Source organism: Prionailurus viverrinus, chromosome D4, assembly GCF_022837055.1.
Source record: "Prionailurus viverrinus isolate Anna chromosome D4, UM_Priviv_1.0, whole genome shotgun sequence".
Lineage (NCBI taxonomy): Eukaryota > Metazoa > Chordata > Mammalia > Carnivora > Felidae > Prionailurus > Prionailurus viverrinus.
The window spans coordinates 32,663,046-32,684,572 of record NC_062573.1 but is presented as its reverse complement, the minus strand read 5'-3'; the positions used below and the strand labels follow the sequence as shown (position 1 = coordinate 32,684,572).

The window sequence follows — 21,527 nt, the reverse complement described above, 5'->3', positions numbered from 1 at the left end:
GCCCAATAATTTACCTTAAGTTGGGTTTCCTTTTCAATTATCTATTACATGTTCTTGATCTTTTATCATTACTATAACATTCTTTTACATAACCACCTTTTATTATAAACCACCTTAATTCCTTCGTAAAGGCAGACTATAACAACTAATGCATACTTATTCATTTATTGATGCATGGATATTAAAATTGTTTCTCTAACATGACTAAGCTTCTTGAAAGCAAGCCTATATACAATAGCCCTTTATATGACCTCAAGCACATATCAAAGGACAGGACTTATATTTGCTCAATAACATTCTTAACGTACTGATTTCTTTATTGATTGATCAAAAGTAAAACCACATTTTGTCTACAAGTGAATAAACTAAGGTATAGAGAAAATTGTCATCTCCCTTTCAAAAAGTGGAAGGATTTGTTAGAAGTAAGAAAGCAAGAGTTATCTACATAAAAAAGAGAAATTGATTTGGTGAGCTGAACACGGAGAACCCACAGGCAGAGCTAAGCCTGACATAAAACTTAGTGGGAGAAAATCTAGAAGGGATGAAATGTTGTCCAAGAAAATTCTCCTGGAAAAACTGGTAGAGAGAAAGTGACTCAAGAAGAAAATAATTTTAGGATGTCTGAGGAGGCCTAGAAGAAAGGTTAAGGTATGGATTTAAATCTTGCTGGAGAAATAATGAAAAACCCTTGGCAAGGTGGATGGGATTGAGGGGAGGTGGGATAAACTTGGGATTAAAGGGATGGGTGCAATAGATGACTTTGTCATTAACAATGACTGAGGACTGGAGGTGGGGATGCTAAAGACATCCCTTCCATCTGCCTGTGGGCCCCAGACTGAGGGGAGAGACACAAGATAGGGGAAAAGACAGGGAGAGCTAAGTTCTGATAGAAACCTAGCAGGACTGCCCTTCTCTGTTAGTTCCTGACACTCAGCCTAATGTCCAGCAGACATGTTAAAGACCAGCACTAACTGTGAAGGCCAGGGGCAGGAGTAGATGCTGCCATGGTGGATATAGCGGTTGTTCCCAGGGGCATCTTTCCAGCTGGCTGGGTACTTCACAAAACTCTTTGGCAGTGGCTACAGTACTAGACAAGTGCAAGGTTTTGGATTTCTGTAGGTATTTCCCCATCCCCACATGCCCCTTGATTCCACAATTTGCCTCCCTCACGCCAAGAGAGGGCCTTGAGATCCTCCTTATTAAACAAAATGGACAAGCACAATCGAAGGAACACAATAGACATCCCACATCCACAGCCTGTTCCAGCACCCAGAGCCTTCTAATGGACACTTTACTCAGACATTAATGTCTATATAGGAGCCCAGAAATAGCAAGGACAAAATGTGAAGTTTCCCCTGAAAATTCTGCCAAATAACTGCATGTTAGTCAGAGTGACTCATATAATATGTTAGGGTCTTTGTAGGGGTTTTTTATGCTGAGTACAGTTTTCCATCGCTGAGACATTTACCTATTCTAGAGCAGGGAATAGATAGATGGTAGAGCCAGTTTTTCAACATGCAGGGGAGAGCACTTTTGCTCAAATGACTTTTGCCCTATTTGGGGCCAGACCTAGAACCACTGACATGTCATTTAAAACCCCTCATAAGCATTCTTTAAGAGACACATTATTAACCCTACCAAGAAATGAGGCTACACTGATGCAAGACCTAAGAGGTCATTCATAAATCTAATTGGTATAGGCAAACCAAATGGAATACATTCATGGTAAATCTTAGAAAAAATGGTCCACTAACAGCTTCCATTACCTTCCATATGGCACGGCCATATGCATGGATGGAGGATCCCCTCCATCCTCAACGCACATGCTCATTCTATACTTACCACACATACATACATTACATTTCATACTTACTATCTTCCAAGCACCATGTTTACAGCATCATCTCATAAAAGCCTCCCAACAACCCTGTGAGGCAAATGCCACTATTACCCCATTTCACAGATGAGGTAACTCATCAAGGTTAAGCCCTCACCTGGTTGGTAGAGCCAGCATTCAGATCCAAGTGTTCGGACTCAGGAGTTCCCATTCTCAGTCTCTAGGCTATGCTGTCTCCCATCGGATGGCATAGGGCCATTAGTAGAAATGCCAACATGCAACTGCCTCTGAAGAGAAAGAAATGTTCCAACTGACAGGATGGATTATGCGTCAGAGGCAGAGGAGATGGGTCATCTTGAAGCTCTGAGTATACTTACTCTGTATACAAGTGGTTTTGTTTGCTAAATTAAAGCATATTGTCAGCTAAACTTACAGTAATGCAGCAATCACTTTCACTTTCTTCTAGTTTATAATATTTGAAGTTTCCTCCTAAAAAACAAACACTTAACCTTAAGAAAACACCTTCTAAATGATTTCTGAAGAGATGAAACAATTGTAAAGACTTTGCTAACTGATCCCAATGCAGAGAGACTCTTAAACCAAAAACACTTTTTAATATTTTTTTTATTTATTTTTGAGAGAGAGAGAGAGCCCATGAGCAGGGAGGGGAGGGGGCAGAGAGAGAGGAAGACAGAGAATTAAAAGCAGGGTGGGACCATGCTGTCAGCACAAAGCCTGATGTAGAACTCAAACCCACAAACTGTGAGATCATGACCTGAGCCGAAGTTGGATACTCAACCAATTGAGCCACCCAGGTGCCCCTTAAACCAAAAAGTTTAAGCTCTGGGTCTCAAATCCCTGCAGAACACCACACACGGACACACACAGACATGCACACATACACACCCCACATATTCATCACACAAACATAAAACGCACATACTACACAAACAACACACACCACAAGCAAACACACCACACACATACCACACACTCCACTCACACACCACAGCACACATTTATTCGTCACAAAAATTATACCATAAATAGCACACATACACCAAACACATGTACATAACACATATATGCCCAACACACAAACCACACACCCATCATATATACACACATATACCACACACACAACACACACTCAGCATGTACACACGGCACACATACACGCTAACAGTAGAGTTGCACCTGCTGCCTATGCTTGTGATACTTAATTGTGGTGTGATATTTATGATGGAATTCATTTTCAATTTGAAGAGTACAGCTCCATAGGGGCAATTGCTTAAACTTGAGAATAAATTAAATGATAATTTGAGTTAATTTTTATAGTCAAAAATGCAGTTTATATTAGCAAAAAAAAAAAGTATGAGGCTTCAAAAATCATACTCTTAAGCCTACTGAATCACTGTAATTTTAAAATCTTGAATCTGCTATTAGTGGGGGGAAGGAAATCTATTTTGCAATCTGGCACATTCTTATGATGAGTTTCTTACTGTGACTCATGCCATAGATGCCTTGTGCAAATGTATAAGAAAATAACCAGACTGGTATGTGAGGAGAATTTCAATGATGAGAGAAAAGCTGTTTGGGTGCATCAAACCCTTCCCAGCCTTCCCAGCCTTCCCAGCCTTGGGGCTACTAAGGCTGCACACATCATGCCAAAAAAAAAAAAAAAAAAGTATTCTCACAGTGTGGGGAAGAACTTCATAGGACACCAGTAGGGAAAAAAAGGGGGAAGAATTTTTAAACTTGCCCTATGTCCACTGACAACCACTCTTAAATCTAATAGCTTATATTCTAGCTCTTTTCTTCTCCTAATTCAAAATCTTTTAGCTAAATAGAGCCCCTCAACTGCCTTCAAGCTTAGAGCTAGGGAGAGTGAATGGAGGTGAAGCAAAAGAAGGAAGTTGAGGAAGTTAATGGGAGATTAGGCTTAGTGGCTTCCTCCATGAGTGGGCTTCTCAAGAGGGAGAAAAGAAAGGTTGAAGCGCACAGGGCTGAGGAAAGTGCAAGATGCACATAACTCAGAAGTTCTTGCCTAATTCTTGACATAGTATGTGCCAAAGAAGTCTATTAAATCCATGATGTACATTCCTTAGTGATTTGGGGTTACACTGCAATTTGGGGCTATCCATGACCATGTAACTATCTCACCCTATTACTTACTGCATTGTGTTTAAGTTTCAGGGGGCAAACTGTCAAGAATTCTTTTATCTTTTTAAATCTACTATATTGAAGAAATCAGGTGTATTTTTTTTGTTTTTTTAATGTTTATTTTTGAGAGAGAGAGAGAGACGGAGACAGAAGCAAGTGGCGAAAGGGCAGAGAGAGAGGGAGACACAGAAACCAAAGCAGGCTCCAGGCTCTGAGCTGTCAGCACAGAGCATAATGCAGGGCTCAAACCCATGAACTGCAAGATCACGACCTGAGCCGAAATCCAAAGCCTAACTGACTGAGCCACCCAGGCACCCCTCGGGTGCATATTTTTATATAAATGTTGATTACAACCAGTCTTTAAAGAAGATCCTAGAAGTTTACTGTGAATCATTTACAACAAACAACATTTGAGACATTCATTATTCTCTTTAATAAAAAACACTATTAACATAATACAATTTGTTTAAATAATATTTCAGAAGTGTTAGAGACAGCAAATTAAACAATGGGTTTATTATGTGCTACAGGAAAGGAACAGATTTTTTAGTACTAGAAAAATTCTTATCTTCTCCTTGGGTGTCAGGAGCTTCAAAACAGTTAGTTCAATGAAAAGAAATGCATTTGTCTTAGATACTTTTCTTGAACCTCCAAAATCCAACTAACAAGTACTTTACTGATAAGTTGATCTTCTGTTCTTAAAGTGAAAAATCATATTTCTGTTCGTATAATTTTCTTTCTTTCTAAAGAAGGATTTATGTGATTTTCTTCCATACCCCAGTTGACATAATTTGAAAACACATTTTCATGTTCTAATAATCCATTACAGAGCATTAAACTTAGGGAACAATTCCCTTCATTTAATAAAATATACATATGCCTCGGGCACCTGGCTGATTCAGTCAGTGGAGCTTTATGACTCTTGATCTTGGCGTTGTGGGTTCAAGCACATGTTGGGTGTAGAGATTACTTAAAAATAAAAATCTGTAAAGTATACATAGAGATACATATACATATGCCTGAATAGAAAAACAGAAAATGAGAAACCAAGCCCCTTAAAACATAGACATAAGTTTTAGGATCAAAACTGAAATATCCAATATTACAGCTATATTTAAAAGTTCCTTGAATATTTTGGCAAATGGGGGTAGGGAGAAGGCAATAAAAAAAAAGTATAACTATCAGAAAAGAGAAAGAATTCTCACATGAGGGTCTATTTAAAAGCTTCAGGATATCAACTAATCATAACTCATCAGAATATTCACTGAGGGGCTAGTTATGAAACAAATTATCCAAATTACTAACTTTCCTATATATTAGCAAAACCCAAAAATGCAATGAAAAATTTAACTCCAAAAGCAAAACTCTTTAAATGTAAAGTATAACCACTATCAATAAACTTAAGAAATGTGGAGGATATACTTTGAGAGAAAATTACAAAACTATGCCATAAGACATAAAGGACGATTTGCACCAGTTTCCAGGAATGTTCAAGAGTTGTACAACTGAAGTCCTCCCAGGTCCACTGAGGCCCCACTGAAGGCCAAAATCAGTGACTCTGTGATGCCCAAACCCAGAGAAATGGGCTTCCTTCAGGATCCTTCAGGTCATCCATCAGTGGACAACAGGTAAGAGACCATGCCAAAAGGCATGACCTGGGCCATTTGTCCATGTTAGTTCACACACACACACACACACACACACACACACACACAAGTGGAGTTGAACTATTTCCATAGGCTGCCAGGTTTCCTGGAGTGGGACTATGCTACTTTATATTAGTGAAAGCAAGCTTGCCACTGTGAAGATCAACCCCATTTTCTTTCTTTTTTTTTTTTTTTCTTTTTTAGAGAGAGAGAGCACAAGCAGAAGAGAAGGGAGAGGGTGAGAGTAAGAGACAGACAGAGGGAGAAAGACAGAGAGACAGAGAGACACAGAGAGAGAGAGAGAGAGAGAGAGAGAGAGAGAGAGAGGGAATCTTAAGTAGGCCCCATGCTCAGCGCAGAGCCCGATGTGGGGCTCAACCCCAGGACCCTGGGATCATGAGCTAAGCCAAAATCAAGAGTCAGACACTCAGCTAAGCCACCCAGGCACCCCCAAACCCCATTTTCTCAATAGCTGAAGAAATGGAAATTACTTTTTTGCATATTTATAAGTCCAATCAGCCTGGGATAAGGAGAAAGGACAGGAACCAGGTTGATGGGGACCCTGCCATCAACAATACAAATAAGAAGACTCTTATTTAATAAGAGTTAATAAAATAAAAACTGATTTTTTTATAGACCAAAAAAAAAAAAAAACTAGAGTTTTGAACTCAATCTCATAAACAGAACAACTTCCAGGAATGTGTTGATGACTTTCTCCTTGGAAGACTTCTGCCTAGAAATCTGCTGGATACCATTTTTTTTTTCTTTTTGGATACCATATTAAACAGAGTTTCAAGAGCCATCAAAGTTCTGGCAAGTTTATAATAACCAGAGCCACAGTCTAACCTATACTAGAATTATGAAGAAAATGCACTTAGCTGGGAAAGAATTCTGGATAACTATACTGTGTTATAAAGGCTTTTCAGAATCCACTTCACTTTTCTAACAAAAACAGTGATCATTAAGTGTGTGAAACCAATATTTATTTAGTAGGTTTTTGCCTCCTGGTATATACTAAGGGGATTCCACAAGACAGCTTCTGCCTAGCATTTTCTATCATGCATGAATCTCTATAAACATGCAAATGGATTAAGGCATGAACTCCACAATACTCTCGTTTAAATGAATACATTCACTGGAAGAGTAATGTATCAGTTAAATACTACCACAAAAAAATGCTGCTTAGCAGATTACCCCAAAACCAAGGAACATGCTACAAGTATTTACTCTCATGTTCATAAATCTGCAGGTCTGCTGAGACAGCTCAGCCTCACACTGTGGGTATGTGAGTCGGTTGGGGCAGCTCTGCTCCACGTCATCATTCTTCTGGGTCTAGGGGAGAACTTAGGATATGTTTATGGCAACACAGAAGCACAGGAGGGCAAGCCAAAACACATCAACATATTTGAAGCCTTTGTTGTCATCATGTTCACTAATATCTCATTGGCCAAAAGAAATCACATGGCCCATCCCAACATCAGTAGGACAGAAAAATATACTACACCTCTGGTAAGAGGAACCACAAAGTCACCTGGCAAAGGGTGGCTTAGTCAGTTAAGCATCTGACTTCGGCTCAGGTCATGATCTCACGGTTCATGAGTCTAGCCCCTAAGCCTGCACTGTCAGTGTAGAGCCTGCTTAGGACTCTCTCTGCAGCCCTCTCAAAATAAAGAAATAAACTTAAATAATAATCTCTCTGCAATGCCATCAGCAAGAGCCAAATTATGGAAAGAGCCCAAATGTCTATTGACTGATGAATGGGCAAAGAAGAATTCCACACACAATGGAATACTAGTTGGCAATCAAAAAGAATGAAATCTTGTCATTTGCAAAAATGTGGATGGAACTAGAGTGTATTATGCTAGGCAAACTAAGTCAGGCAGAGAAAGATTTCACTCATATGTGGAATATAAGAAACACAACAGATGAACATAGGGGAAGGGAAGAAAAATACAATAAAAACAGGGAGGCAAACCATAACAGATTCTTTAAGACAGAGAACAAACTGGGGGTTGCTAGAGGGGAGTCAGTGGGAAGATGGGCTAAATGGGTGATGGGCATTAAGAAGGGCACTCATTGGATGAGCACTGGGTGTTATATGTAAGTGATGAATCACTCGGTTGTATTCCTGAAACCAATACCTCACTGTATGTTAACTAACCTGAATTTAAATAAATAATTAAAAAAAGAAGAATCATCTCTCTGCAACAATCCTCTCTATAAAAAGGTGTGTGTATGTGCACGCGCACGCGTGTGTGTGTACAAAATTTTTCTTTCAAACCAGGTAGATCAAAAACTTCCTAGAATTTAAACCTTGAACATAGTGACACAAAACTGAAAATGGTAAGAGTTCACTCATTCTTCTGGTTGCCCTGAAGATGCCATTTTGTGATTACTGCTTCCCAGATTCTCAGAGTTGCTTTATACTTCTGACCCTTCTGAATCCCCCTCTTCACATTTCCTTCAACTCTGTGAACCACCCTTTCATCCTACCAATAAATATATTTTTTTGCTTCAATGAGTAAAATTTATTTCTGTTGCTTTCAAAGAATTCTATCAGGTGCAGATCCCTTTCCATTTTCTATCCTCCAAGGAGATGAGAGAGAGAGAGAGAGAGAGAGAGAGAGAGAGAGAGAGAGAGAGAGAAAGCGAGTGCACTAAAGATGTCTTAAAGCAAATAATAAGGCATGCCTTCACTCAAGAATCTAGTATCTAAAATCATTTCATGAAAATGACTGTTGCCGTGGCAACCTTTCAGTGTGCATTCAGTGACTTCATGTGCATTGATTAACATTTTAATGTAAACCAAACTGTATTGGCTTATTTGGCCTTGATTCCTTTTTAAATATAGATTGTTCTGTCTCATAAAAGTAATCAGAGCTTCTATTCAAGATGGCTGACTAAACAAGTAAATTTACTTTCCCCCTACAGTTCCTATTGGAACGACACTGTAAAGGAAAGCCCTCCATGTTTATCTCCCACCCACCATTCTATACACCTATACACGCAGGTACACACACATACACACACACTCATGAAAACCACTAAAGTCCCAAGTCCTGTCATCAGAATCTGTTCTGATGATCCAACATGGTCAATAAGGTTAATATCCCTCCCATTAGTTGGATTAAATACAGTCAAAGTCAAAATTGTGAGACTTTTTTATTAGATTCTGACAAGTTGAATAGGAAATTCATCTGGAAAAGAAACTGTAGACAAGACAATAAAATGTTAAAGAAGAACACTGGTCAGACAGGCCATGACCATAGAGAAAGTCAAAGTGGATAGCAGAAAAGTGGCCCAAAGAGTCTAGAGAGAGAAAGCTCTAGGGAGAGGTGTGCCTATTTCTCATCCTACTGAACCACCCACAAGCACTCCCTTATTATCTGCATCCAGGACAAGTTCACCAGAACTTTAGGTAGCAAATTGTTTCCAAGGCCGTATAAACCACTGAGCACCATGTAACATTAATGTGCTACGTGATTCTGAGATTTAGCAGCTCATTGACTCAGAAAACAATTTCATCCTTCCTGAAGAAACCAGTCAGGCAGTCAAAAAAGATAAATAAAAGGAAATAAAGAGGTGGATTCACATGTATTGATGTCAACAATTGAGTTTACATCTTCAGAGAACTTAGGGAAAATGTTTAAATATAGTCATAAAAATAAATAGATTTTATACACACACAAAGGATCAAAAGGATGAAGCACAAAGAACAAGTCAACTATAAGCAGCAATCCATCCAATGGCAGCATCTCACACAATGCAAGACCCAGAAAGGTGACATTAGGCAGCAAAGAAACGCAAAGGTGATGGGGCGCCTGGGTGGCGCAGTCGGTTGAGCATCCGACTTCAGCCAGGTCACGATCTCGCCGTCCGTGAGTTCGAGCCCCGCATCAGGCTCTGGGCTGATGGCTCAGAGCCTGGAGCCCGTTTCCAATTCCGTGTTTCCCTCTCTCTCTGCCCCTCCCCCGTTCATGCTCTGTCTCTCTCTGTCCCAAAAATAAATAAACGTTGAAAAAAAAAAAAAATTAAAAAAAAAAAAAAAAAAAAGAAATGCAAAGGTGCTGAGTACAAGAGGCACAAAGATTCTACAGTGAAGAAAACAGAGGTGGAAGCTTGTACCAGTTTGTCTCACCCTCATAGGAGTGTCCTACAAGCTCAGCTAGGTGAAATGAAAGTAAGAGTAGAGAAAGGAGGAGGAGTGGGGAGGAAAAGAAGAAAAAGAGTGAAGAATAAAGAAATTCTACAAAACCATGGTAACAAAAATTGAGAGTTTAGTAATAGCTCAATATAACTGAAATAGGGAGCCCATAACAGACTTGTGTATGTATTAAAATTTAGTTCACCATAAATGTGGCATTTCAAATGAATGAGAATGAAGGCTAGTTTAAAACGAGTTGGAGTTAGATAAAAATTGAAAAAATAAAGATGGATCCCTATGTCACACTACCAAAATTTAAATACCACATATAATGAAGATCTAAAGTAAAAAAAAAAAAAAACAAAAGTATAAAACTACCAAAAGAAAATATGAGAACATATGGATAAGGAAGGCCTACTTAAGCAAAATATAAAATCCAGAAACAAGAAATTAGTTTTATAAAACGGAATGCCTGGGGTACCTGGGTGGCTCAGTCGGTTGAGGGTCCCACTCTTGATTTTGGCTTGGGTCATGGTCCCAGGGTCATGGGATCAAGTTCCGCATCAAGCCCACATTGGGCTCTGTGCTGAGCATGGAGCCTGCTGGGGATTTCCTCTCTCTGCCTCTGCCCTTCTCCCCCCTTCATGTTCCCTCTTCTGTATGATGAGAGCATAAAAAAATTAAAGATTATAAAATTAAAAGGTAATATTTGCAAAATATTTGCAATATAAGTAAAAAATAAGAAAAAAGAGTGAGGGAACTTAATTTTTTTTCATGTGCAAAGGAATACTGGTAGACACTGTTCAATGTCTCTAATTTACATTCTATGCTGCTTCTGTAATAATAAAAATTTTAGTTGAGCATGGATTTGCCAAAAATAAAGGTTATATCTCACAGCTGCCCTTAAAGCTTGGTCACCTTTGGCTTGTGGCTGAATTCTGGCCATGGTAATACAAAAAGAAGAATCATGGAGGAGATTCCAGGAAACTTCCTCAAAGAGTATGTGTGAATCCTTGATCCCCTTCTTCATCTTCTCTTCCATCCTCCTGCCCAGAACACAGATGCTTCCATCTTGGACTTGTGGTCAAGGTGAGGAGTTGGATTTGTATAGGAAGGAGTTCCCCTTATCCTGTGGAAGACAATCAAGAATGGTATGCATGTAGATGAGTGGCAGCAAAGGGATGGAAAGTTGAGCAAAATAATACTTACTGGTCTCAATGTGCTTGATGAAGCAAGAGAAAACCTAGCTAAGAGTAAGGGAAGTGACAACTTAAGGACAATGGTACCGACATGGCACTGTTCTTGAAAACAATGAAGAAAGAACCTGAAAACAGCAATGCCACAGAATGAAAGGAGAGCCTAGCAAGAGTTTAAGGCCATAAATGTGTAGTGGTACAAATCTGCAAGGTTTATTACAAGACCTACTGATACTTGTCTCTAACATTGACTAGTTAATCTGAAGATAGAAGCAAAGGAAGCAAATTGAGGCATCAATCCATGGTTGGGATATAATAGAGTGGGTTTAGCAATAGAATAGAAGTAAAAGGAGTATTTATGGGAGAACATTTTTTTAAGATTTTTTTTTTTTAATTTTTTTTTCAACGTTTTTTATTTATTTTTGGGACAGAGAGAGACAGAGCATGAATGGGGGAGGGGCAGAGAGAGAGGGAGACACAGAATCGGAAACAGGCTCCAGGCTCTGAGCCATCAGCCCAGAGCCTGACGCGGGGCTCGAACTCACGGACCGGGAGATCGTGACCTGGCTGAAGTCGGACGCTTAACCGACTGCGCCACCCAGGCGCCCCTAAGATTTTATTTTTAAATAATCTCTACACCCAACGTGGGGCTAGAATTCACAACCCCGAGATCAAGAGTCACACACTCTGGGGCACCTGGGTGACTCAGTAAGTTGGGCGTCCAACTCTTGATTTCGGCTCAGGTCATGACCTCACAATCGCGAAATTGAGCCCCACATCAGGCTCCATGTTCAGCATGGAGAGATTCTCTCTCTCCCTCTGTGCCTCTCCCCACTCATATGCTCTCTCTTTCTCTAAAGTAAGTAAGTAAGTAAATAAATAAATAAATAAATAAATAAATAAATAAATAAAATAATAAAAAGAGTCACAAACTCTACCAACTAAGCCAGCGAGGCCTCTTTATGGGAGAATATTTTAGATGATCAAACATGAGGCTCATAGAGAAGAAAGAAAGCCTAAGATGGGTTTACTAAACTGGGAGGAAGTGGCAGGACCAAGAAATTGAAGATTTTGACAATGGTGAAAAACAGAGTGGAAATGAAGCTATAGAAAAGCTAAGGGCTGGACCCAAGGATCAGGATACTTGAATTTTACTCAAAAAAATGTAATGAAAATTTTCTTCTAAACATTTCTTCTGAGGTGCCTGGGTGGCTCAGTCGGTTAAGCATCCGACTTCAGCTCAGGTCAGGATCTCGTGGTTCACGAGTTTGAGCCCCACGTCGGGCTCTGTGCTGATAGCTCAGAGACTGGAACCTGCTTCAGATTCTGTGTCTCCCTCTCTCTCTGCCCCTATCCCACTCACACTCTGTCTCTTTCTCTCAAAAATAATTAAAAACATTTTTTTTAATGTTTAAATATTTCTTCTAAAAGGAAGATGTTCTAGAAGAAGGCCAGTTCCAGAATGACCATGGAAGAGACAGGAAAAGTGCAGCACAGTGGTTAAAAGCACAGACTTTGAGCCAGGAAGAATTTCTGTTACTAGTTTTGTTATTTATCTTCACCATGCCTGTTTATAAGATTGTTGTGAGGAATAAAAGAAATAAGTTGCTTAAAGAGCTCTGTTCAGTGTCCAGCACATAATAAGCTTTCAATAATTGATAGATTTAAAAAAACAAAAAGGAGAAAAAACACAGACATGCCCTATTATTCTGTCTACTATTAATTAAGATACACAACACATTATGAAGTGGGAAAATGTAATACCTTTAACACTGATGCTAATTTTGCCTATGGGCAGCAAACATTTCCAAATTGTAATCAAATATCTAATAAGAAACAAGTGAAAAGCCTAATCCAATCATGAGCTCTTCTTTTACTCTGATTGAAAATGTCTAAGAAAATGAATACACACTATAGTTCAGAAGGAATGCCTATTACAATCAACGAAGTCAGCAATTACAGCAAAAACTCAACCCCCTCAACTGAGCCAACATTTTGAAAAGAGGAAAGAAGTATTTTTAATTGAAAGATATTTTTAATGAAAAAGATTTTAAATGAAAAAGAACCGATTTCCAGATATCAAGTAAAAAATAATCGTAAGTAAACAACCATGGAGCCAGTATGCTTAGAGATAGCAGAATTATTCTTGGTAAAGCTGGAAAGGATGTCAGAGTTACCTAGTGCAGTCAGCATGATAGGTGTCAGAAAGCTTTCCCTAGTCCATATGTCCTTATCACTCCTCCTTCACTCTTTAAATTATCGCCTGAAGTGTGGGAAATGTGTACTGCACATCAAAAGTATTAAATAAACCGATTCAGCAGAAGCCCTTACAATGCAGTTGGAGAAAAGGTATAGCCCCTGTTATGGGCTAAAGGAATGACTGCACACTTGTTATCTGCTAGTTAGGATTTAGGGCTAGTTAGGTTTCTTCTGTGATATACCAAAATCCATTTAACTCAAATGGCTTTAGACCACACGACTATCAGGCAATACCTGCTGTTCAGTGCCTGGCACATAGCAGGTACTCAACAAAAGTTATTAAAATCCATTTGTTTACTTATGTACCCAACATTTAGTGAGTGCCTAATATGTGCCAAACATTATTCTAAACATTAGAAATACAGCAAACCCATTTTTAAATTTTGTCTTTATTTTGGTGCTATTTGCATTATGAAAGTAATGCATGATTATTGCTCAAAGTGAAATACAAAGACATATCAAAATTTTCTTTGTGGTCAAACATGGGATCAACTGTTTTAAATGTTCCATGAACATATGGGGAGAAAAGTGTTTCTTCTCTATTCAAAGGATGAAAGGTCTTTTCCCTATATTTATGAGTGCATGTGCACATGTGGGTGCTTGCATACACATGCAAAAAGTTTACTTATTCTACTGTTCAAGTCCTACATGTCCTTATTTTTTTACCCCCTGGAGATGTCCAGTTTTGATATGCACACACCAAAATCTCTTACAATAATTATTTTATCTCACCAGTCAATGAAAATGGAGATTGAAGAATCATACAACAATGAATTGAGATGCAAGAGCTAAAGTAATCCATTTGTTAAGCACCAAATGAATCAGAAAAACATTAAATGAGTTGTTAATAGAACTGTTTATAGCCAGGGGCGCCTGGGTGGCTCAGTCGGTTGAGCAGCCGACTTCAGCTCAGGTCATGATCTCATGGTCCGTGAGTTCGAGCCCCGCGTCGGGATCTGTGCTGACAGCTCAGAGCCTGGAGCCTGTTTCGGATTCTGTGTCTCCCTCTCTCTGACCCTCCCCCGTTCATGCTCTGTCTCTCTTTGTCTCAAAAATGAATAAATGTTAAAAAAAAATTAAAAAAAAAAAAAAAAAGAACTGTTTATAGCCAGACTTCAAGCTGTATTACAAAGCTATAATCAGCAAGACAGTATGGTACTGGCACAAAAACAGACACTCAGATCAATGGAACAGAATAAAGAACCCAGAAATGGACCCACAAATGTATGGCCAACTAATCTTTGACAAAGCAGGAAAGAATATCCAATGGAATAAAGACAGTCTCTTCAGCAAGTGGTGCTGGGAAAACTGGACAGCGACATGCAGGAGAATGAACCTGGACCACTGTCTTACATCACACACAAAATTAAACTCAAAATGGATGAAAGACTTAATTACAAGACAGGAAGCCATCAAAATCCTTGAGAAGAAAGCAGGCAAAAACCTCTTTGATCTTGGCCGCAGCAACTTCTTACTCAACATGTCTCTGGAGGCAAAGGAAACAAAAGCAAAAATGAACTATTGGGACCTCATCAAAATAAAAAGCTTCTGCACAGTGAAGGAAACAATCAACAAAACTAAAAGGCAAATGACAGAATGGGAGAAGATATATGCAAACAACATATCAGATAAATGGTTTGTATCTAAAATCTATAAAGAAGTTATCAAACTCAACACCCAAAAAACAAATAATCCAGTGAAGAAATGGGCAAAAGACATGAACAGACACTTCTCCAAAGAAGACATCCAGATGACCAACCGACACATGAAAAAATGCTCAACATCACTCATCATCAGGGAAATACAAATCAAAACCACAATGAGATACCACTTCACACCTGTCAGAATGGCTAACATTAACAACTCAGGCAACAACAGATGTTGACAAGGATACAGAGAAAGAGGATCTCTTTTGCACTGCTGGTGGGAATGCAAACTGGTGCAGCCACTCTGGAAAATAGTGTGGAGGTTCCTCAAAAAATTAAAAATAGAACTACTCTATGACCCAGCAATTGCACTACTAGGTATTTATCCAAGGGATACAGGTATGCTGTTTTGAAGGGGCACATGCACCCCAATGTTTATAGCAGCACTATCAACAATAGCCAAAGTATGGCAAGAGCCCAAATGCCCACCGATGGATTAATGGATAAAGATGTTGTATATACATATACAATGGAGTATTACTCGGCAATCAAAAAGAAGGAAATCTCACCATTTGCAACTACATGGATGGAACTAGAAGGTATTATGCTAAGTGAAATTAGTCAGAGAAAGACAAGTATCATATGACTTCACTCATATGAGGACTTAAAGACACAGAACAGATGAACCCAAGGGTAGGGAAGCAAAAATAAAAAATAAAAACAGGGAAGGGGACAAAACATAAGAGACTCTTAAATGTGGAGAACAGAGGGTTACTGGAGGGGTTGTAGGAGGAAGGATGGGCTAAATGGGTAAGGGGCATTAAGGAATCTAACCCTGAAATCATTGTTGCACTATATGCTAACTAACTTGGATGTAGATTTAAAAAATAAAAATAAAATTGTATACTGTAAAAAAAAAAAGAACTGTCTATAGCTAAATACATTGTGGATTAAATGATAAAATGGTTTTTTCTTCAGAAAAATCCTTTTTCTGTTGATGTCAAATTAAATCCCTCAAAACACAACAACTACATATCAGATCATTTACCTCTTCTATGAGTCATAATTATTCCTGTTGGCTCATTTTTAATGTGGGCTTTTGTATGGTTGAAAATGACTGTGCAATTAGGTAATTGTGTTAAAAAGACAAAAATTAGGTTTTTCTCTCCAGAAACAGAAGCCATATGAATACAGTGATGAGAAACTAAAAAGCAGTTCAGAAACACTTTTAACTATAATACAAAGTCCTGTTTGGCTAGCCTACAAACATGATTGTGAGCAAATAATCTGCCTGCATTGTTCATCTTTAAAGGTCCTTCGCTTTCCTTTTAGACAACTCCCCTCCAGGTTTCAAATAAGAAGCAAATAATGTGCAAAACACAATTATGTTACATGTATACAGTAGCCCAATCCAGAAAGAAATGAGCCACAGAAGGAGATGCCCTGCTGATCATCTTTGCTATTAGTCACATTGTTTAAAGCTTCATAGGTTTTGTATGGATAGAACACAGAGAAAACCTTTCCATAACAAAGGGCCCAGAGGATGGATACTATGGTAAGGACAGGTGTTTATAGTTCTACAAAATGTTTACTTTTCATACAGTACAACAAATGAGTTCATCCGCACCTGGCCAAATGACAGGGAGTTTAATCTTGAAGTTGACCAGAGCTCCAAACACTTGTGAAGTAAATTCGCTTAAAATCTTCACTCATCAGATTATTTTCCCACTTTGAAAACTTAATAGTTTATTAAGTAATGTAGAAACTAGTGCTGCAAGCCCTTATCTTTAGAGGAGGGACTAAAGATTATTTAGTTTTTCTTGAAATTCTTTTACATTAAAATGACTTGTTTTGTCAAGAACACTTTATTTGGTCTGAGGGTATATTTGGCATCTACCAAAATGAATCTAAAAACGATTCATTTCTGCATCATTCCTTATGTGAGCAAAAAAAAACCCAAAAAACAAAAAACAAAACAAATAAGAATTCCTATGAATAGATTAAACCAATTCTACCATTAAGTTTCCTTTGAAAATAATTCTTTGCCATAATCATCATAGTTATTTAGTGACCATCTACCCAGTGCTTTACCCTCATTATTTCATTTAATACTCTCAATCATCCTACAAGGGGTGCCTGGGAGGCTCAGTAGGTTAAGCACATGACTCTTAATTTCGGCTCAGGTCATGATCTCATGGTTTGAGTTCGAGACCGACATCAGGCTCTGTGCTGACAGTGCAGAGCCTGCTTAGGATTCTCTCTCTCCCTCTCTCACTGCCTCTCTCTCTCTCAAAAATAAATAAACATTTTTAAAAAATATTCTCAGTAATCCTTAAGGGTAGACAATATTACAGGTGACCTTATGAAGAGGACTAAGGAAAGTATAACATAACAAGGCCATCCAAGTTAGTGCCTTCACCTCAGCCAGGTTTAGTCATTCTCAACTTGTCTGCTAACATGCCGTGACGTAAATTCAAGGCTCAGTAATCAGTTTAAGGGAGATGTTATGTGTGGATGCAGAAGGGGGCACCTAGACGTAAGGAAAGAGTTCTAACTTCGGATTATCCAATCCCCCACTCCCTACCTTAGACTGGGTCATTACCACACTGAACTGTAAATTCCTCAAGCAAAGTGAAACTAAAGCCATCTTCCCCGTGGCATTGCTGCCAAGGCTGGTGACTGGCACAAATGGAACCTCAGTACTGTTTATCTAGTGCCTCTATTCCCAGCAGACCATATTACCTAGTTCTTAGCAGGAGAGGGAAGAAATCTCATCTTGAAGGGACCAATTTCTATTTCTCATGGCAAACATAGCATGGCAATTCCTTTCGTCCCCAAAGACCTCCCTATCCTCACGGCCCACCTCCATGCCTGGGCAGCCTAACCGCTCTCTGCGCCCATCTTGCTCTTATGAATGAGTTCCCATCTCTTTCTCAAAAAGTAATGCCACTCTGGTGTCCCTGCCACCACCAGTAACTCTGCCTTTATAGAACACTGTGCTCAGCAGGTCAGTCGGGCTCCTGGAAATGCAAACTGGAGTTTCAAAAGGATGAAAAGATTCCTGGAGGATTTTGTGGTGTTTTGGAGAGTGCCTCTGGGCAGATCACACACTGTGACAAGTTCTTTCCAAATTGTAACAATTCAGTCACACCTTCTACAAAGAACTGATTTTTTCACAGTTACCATGGTGGTAGCTGCCCTTGCTCATTTTCCCCCAAATCTTGAAATGACTTGGGATTATGATACTGATGCAAACGCATGGTTTTCTAAACACTGCTCCCATTCCAAGGTGCCTATGAACTGGCAAATAAGAACAGGCAGGAGGTGAGGGAACCCTACTGATGGCCACAATGGAGTTGGAAACAGTTTGGCACATCCCGCCCAGGGAAGGCGTCCCACTCCCCACTCCCACTGTTGTCAGAGGAAGAAAAACCAGCTGGACGGGAAGTGGAGGCTTCACACTCTAGTCTAAGTTGCATGGCCTTCTGCGGGCAGTTTTACGTTTCCTCCCTTGAAATTCTTCTCTTTAATCACAGATTCTCATTAAGGGAAGAAAACACTGGGAGGGAAGGAAGAAACAGACACTTCATATAAAAAATTTTCCCCATTAGATAATGCTTAAAAATTCTTTAACTAGACATTCACAGGCAAAGAAATAAATGAATCTAGACACAGACTTTATACCTTTCACAAAAAATTAACTCAAAAAGATCACAGACCAAAATGTAAAATATGAAACTATAAAACTCCTAGAAGACTACATGAGATAAAATCCAGGTGACCCTGGGTCTGGTGATGACTTTACAATACCAAAAGCACAATCCATAAATAATAATAATAATAATAATAATAATAATAATAATAATAAGTTGTAAAATAAATAAATAAATACATACATAGTACTTCATTAAAATTAAAATCCCTCAACCGGGGACAAAATGTTTTGTTGTACAAATAAAGCTGAAATGCAAACTCCAATCTTGAAAAGATAATGTTGAGGTTTAAAATCATACTAAATATAAAAGACTAACAGCAGATCCTTGTCCAGGCCATACTGTTTCATTGTTGTGGTGAAGGTAAGGAGAAAAGAGATGAGACTACCCTAACACAATTATTTATAAGAAAACAGGAAAGAAAAATATTTGTGAAACACACAAGGAACAAAACCTTATCCTAGGGAGGGATAACATGATATTTCCATTTTACCATCTTGAACATATATATGACTTCTCTGACAGACACGAGGAAACCTGATGGCTCAGGTGCTGAAATCAGATTAAACATTTCCTTGCTATCAACAGCCAAGGCCATCTCTGTAAGTCTCAGTCCAACCCAGCATTCAATTCACAGTCTTAAATATTTTCACTATTTTAAAAATTCTGATAAAAAGAGATGTCTTAATACTAATGTATATGAACCCGGTATTTGACTCAAAAAATATAGACAAAATAATAAAGACTAAAGAATTAGGGCAAAAACAAATTATAAAGACAGTCATGAAAGTAACAAATCCAAGAGTTACTTTTCTGAAAAGTGACACTTTAAATTTTTGTTTAATGTTTATTTATTTTTGAGAGACAGAGTGTGAGCACGGGAGGGGCAGAGAGAGAAAGACACAGAATCTGAAGAGGCTCCAGTCTCTGAGCTGTCAGCACAGAGCCTGACACGAGGCTCGAACTCACAAGCCGTGAGATCATGACCTGAGCTGAAGTCAGACGCTTAACTGAGCCACCCAGGCGCCCCTGAAAAGTGACACTTTATAATAAAGTGTCAAGAAACACATAATAAAGATACGAGAAATAAGAACAAAGATCAAAATTTCAAAAAAAAAAAAAAAAGAATATATAATCTTTGCTAACATCTATCAAAAACCATTGAAGAGATCCAATTTCTATCCAGGGGGAAAAAACCCTTCTCCAAATTCCCCTCCTATATTCTGTAGTTTTCTAGACCTCTCCAGAGTTCCCACGTCCCAAAGGCCTCAAAGTCTTCCCCAAATGTTCACCTCATGTATCTCTTTTCATCCTTCTCCTCCCTCCCTCTTTATCATGTAGGGTTGGTTATCATGTAGAAGTCAGATCTCCATCTCTCCCATTACTGGAATTCTCTACCACAAAGGATACCCTGGAACTAATCCAGCAAGCCAAACTCCTAACCATTCTCCTCCTGATTTTCAGGTCCCATTTGCTCCTCCTCTTCTCCTCATGCTTTACATCAGAAGTCTGGGTTCCAGGCCACAAAGCTCTCACACATGAACTAATCTATAGAATTCACCCCCCATCCCCATCCATCAAAAATATATCCTCACGTCCAAGCAACATTGAAAGAGTAGCCCTCAGGAACCAAGAGGGTCATCCCCAGAACTCAAGGATGGTCCAAAATTGGAACTTAATATAGCATGTCACATCAACATAACACTCAAGATAAATTATGGGACCTTAATGGCTGCTGAAAGACATTTATAAATACAAATAGGAAGTTGCTAGGATAAGAATTTTGAACAAAATATAGTTGATATCTCTGTGAAAGAGACAGAGATTAAGGTTGGGGGTAGACAAATCTACTTTTCTAGATCTAGTAACAAGGAAATCGGATCCCAAACTTGAATTTACCTTCACTTGTGTCCTCCTCAGGCCCAACTGAATCTGTTATAGCCTGAAATTTGGCCTTGCAGGATGTCTGTCTGCCTCTAGAGGTCTGGAGAACTTATTAAAATTATTAGCCATTTTTTGTTTTATTGGCTATTAATATAAGTAACTGAACGTGGATTACATTCTGTGATCTATTTTTTAAAAAATAAAATCTAGGTTTTCTCACATTCCCAAATACATATTCATTGTACCTAATTAGAAATCTGCATAATAGGGGAGCCTGGGTGGCTCAGTCAGTTAAGTGTCTGACTACTGATTTCAGCTCAGGTCACAATCTCACGGTCACAGTCTCACAGTAGTGAGATCGAGCCTCTCTTTCTCTCTCTCTCTCTCTCTCTCTCTCTCTCTCTCTCAAAAAAAAAAAAAAAAGAAGAAAGAAAGAAAAAGAAATCTGTACAATATAACAAAATTTAAATTACCTACATTCTCACCATCCAAAAATGACTACTAATTAACATTTTAGTGTATTTTCTCCCAGCATGAATTTGGGAATATAAGCACTCTTGGTGTTTAATAAGGACATAAGTTTGTCACTGGAGTTATAACAATCATTTCTGTCTCAAACCATTCAATGGGACATCAGAGGCTACTAGATTAAAGAGTTTTAACAGAGTCTCAAGGCAAGAGATTAAACATTTGTCTACCCAAAGCACCAAGGGCATTAGATGCCCTTCCATGGTATTCACAGAGTGAATTTCTGTGTGTGGTTTGGAAAAAAAGCCCTACCAGATGGTTCAAAACAATTAGCGCCTATGTGACTTACACATCTACACATACACACATGGACACACACACCAGTTGAGAAACTTTACCCTAGGAATTCATCGATGACTGATTTGTTTGAAAATGTATGGAGAGGGTCCATAGCTTTCACCAAATTCCCTGAACCCGTGACTACTTCAAAATGCCAGGAGTCCTAGTTTGTAGAATTCTTTCCAGCTCTAATATTCTGACACTGTTTCAGGCTGGGGCATTTTTCTGCCTG

The 21,527-nt window shown here is 38.8% G+C and overlaps 1 protein-coding gene across 11 annotated transcripts in view; it reads right to left on the bottom strand.

Moving 5' to 3' along the window:
* The window catches only part of APTX (aprataxin), a 338,894-nt gene that overhangs the window by 264,111 nt on the left and 53,256 nt on the right, over window positions 1-21,527 (bottom strand). For 3 of the 11 annotated variants that reach the window (XR_007146386.1, XR_007146385.1, XR_007146389.1), the window contains exons 9-10: window positions 10,272-10,919; window positions 1,995-2,124 (exon numbers count right to left, since the gene is read on the bottom strand). The gene's annotated coding sequence lies outside the window, so the exon portion shown is untranslated. Of the gene's footprint in view, window positions 1-1,994; window positions 2,125-9,597; window positions 10,920-21,527 lie in introns of those variants that run through there. The other 8 variants (XM_047830691.1, XM_047830690.1, XM_047830693.1 and 5 more) reach the window with 5 other exon arrangements.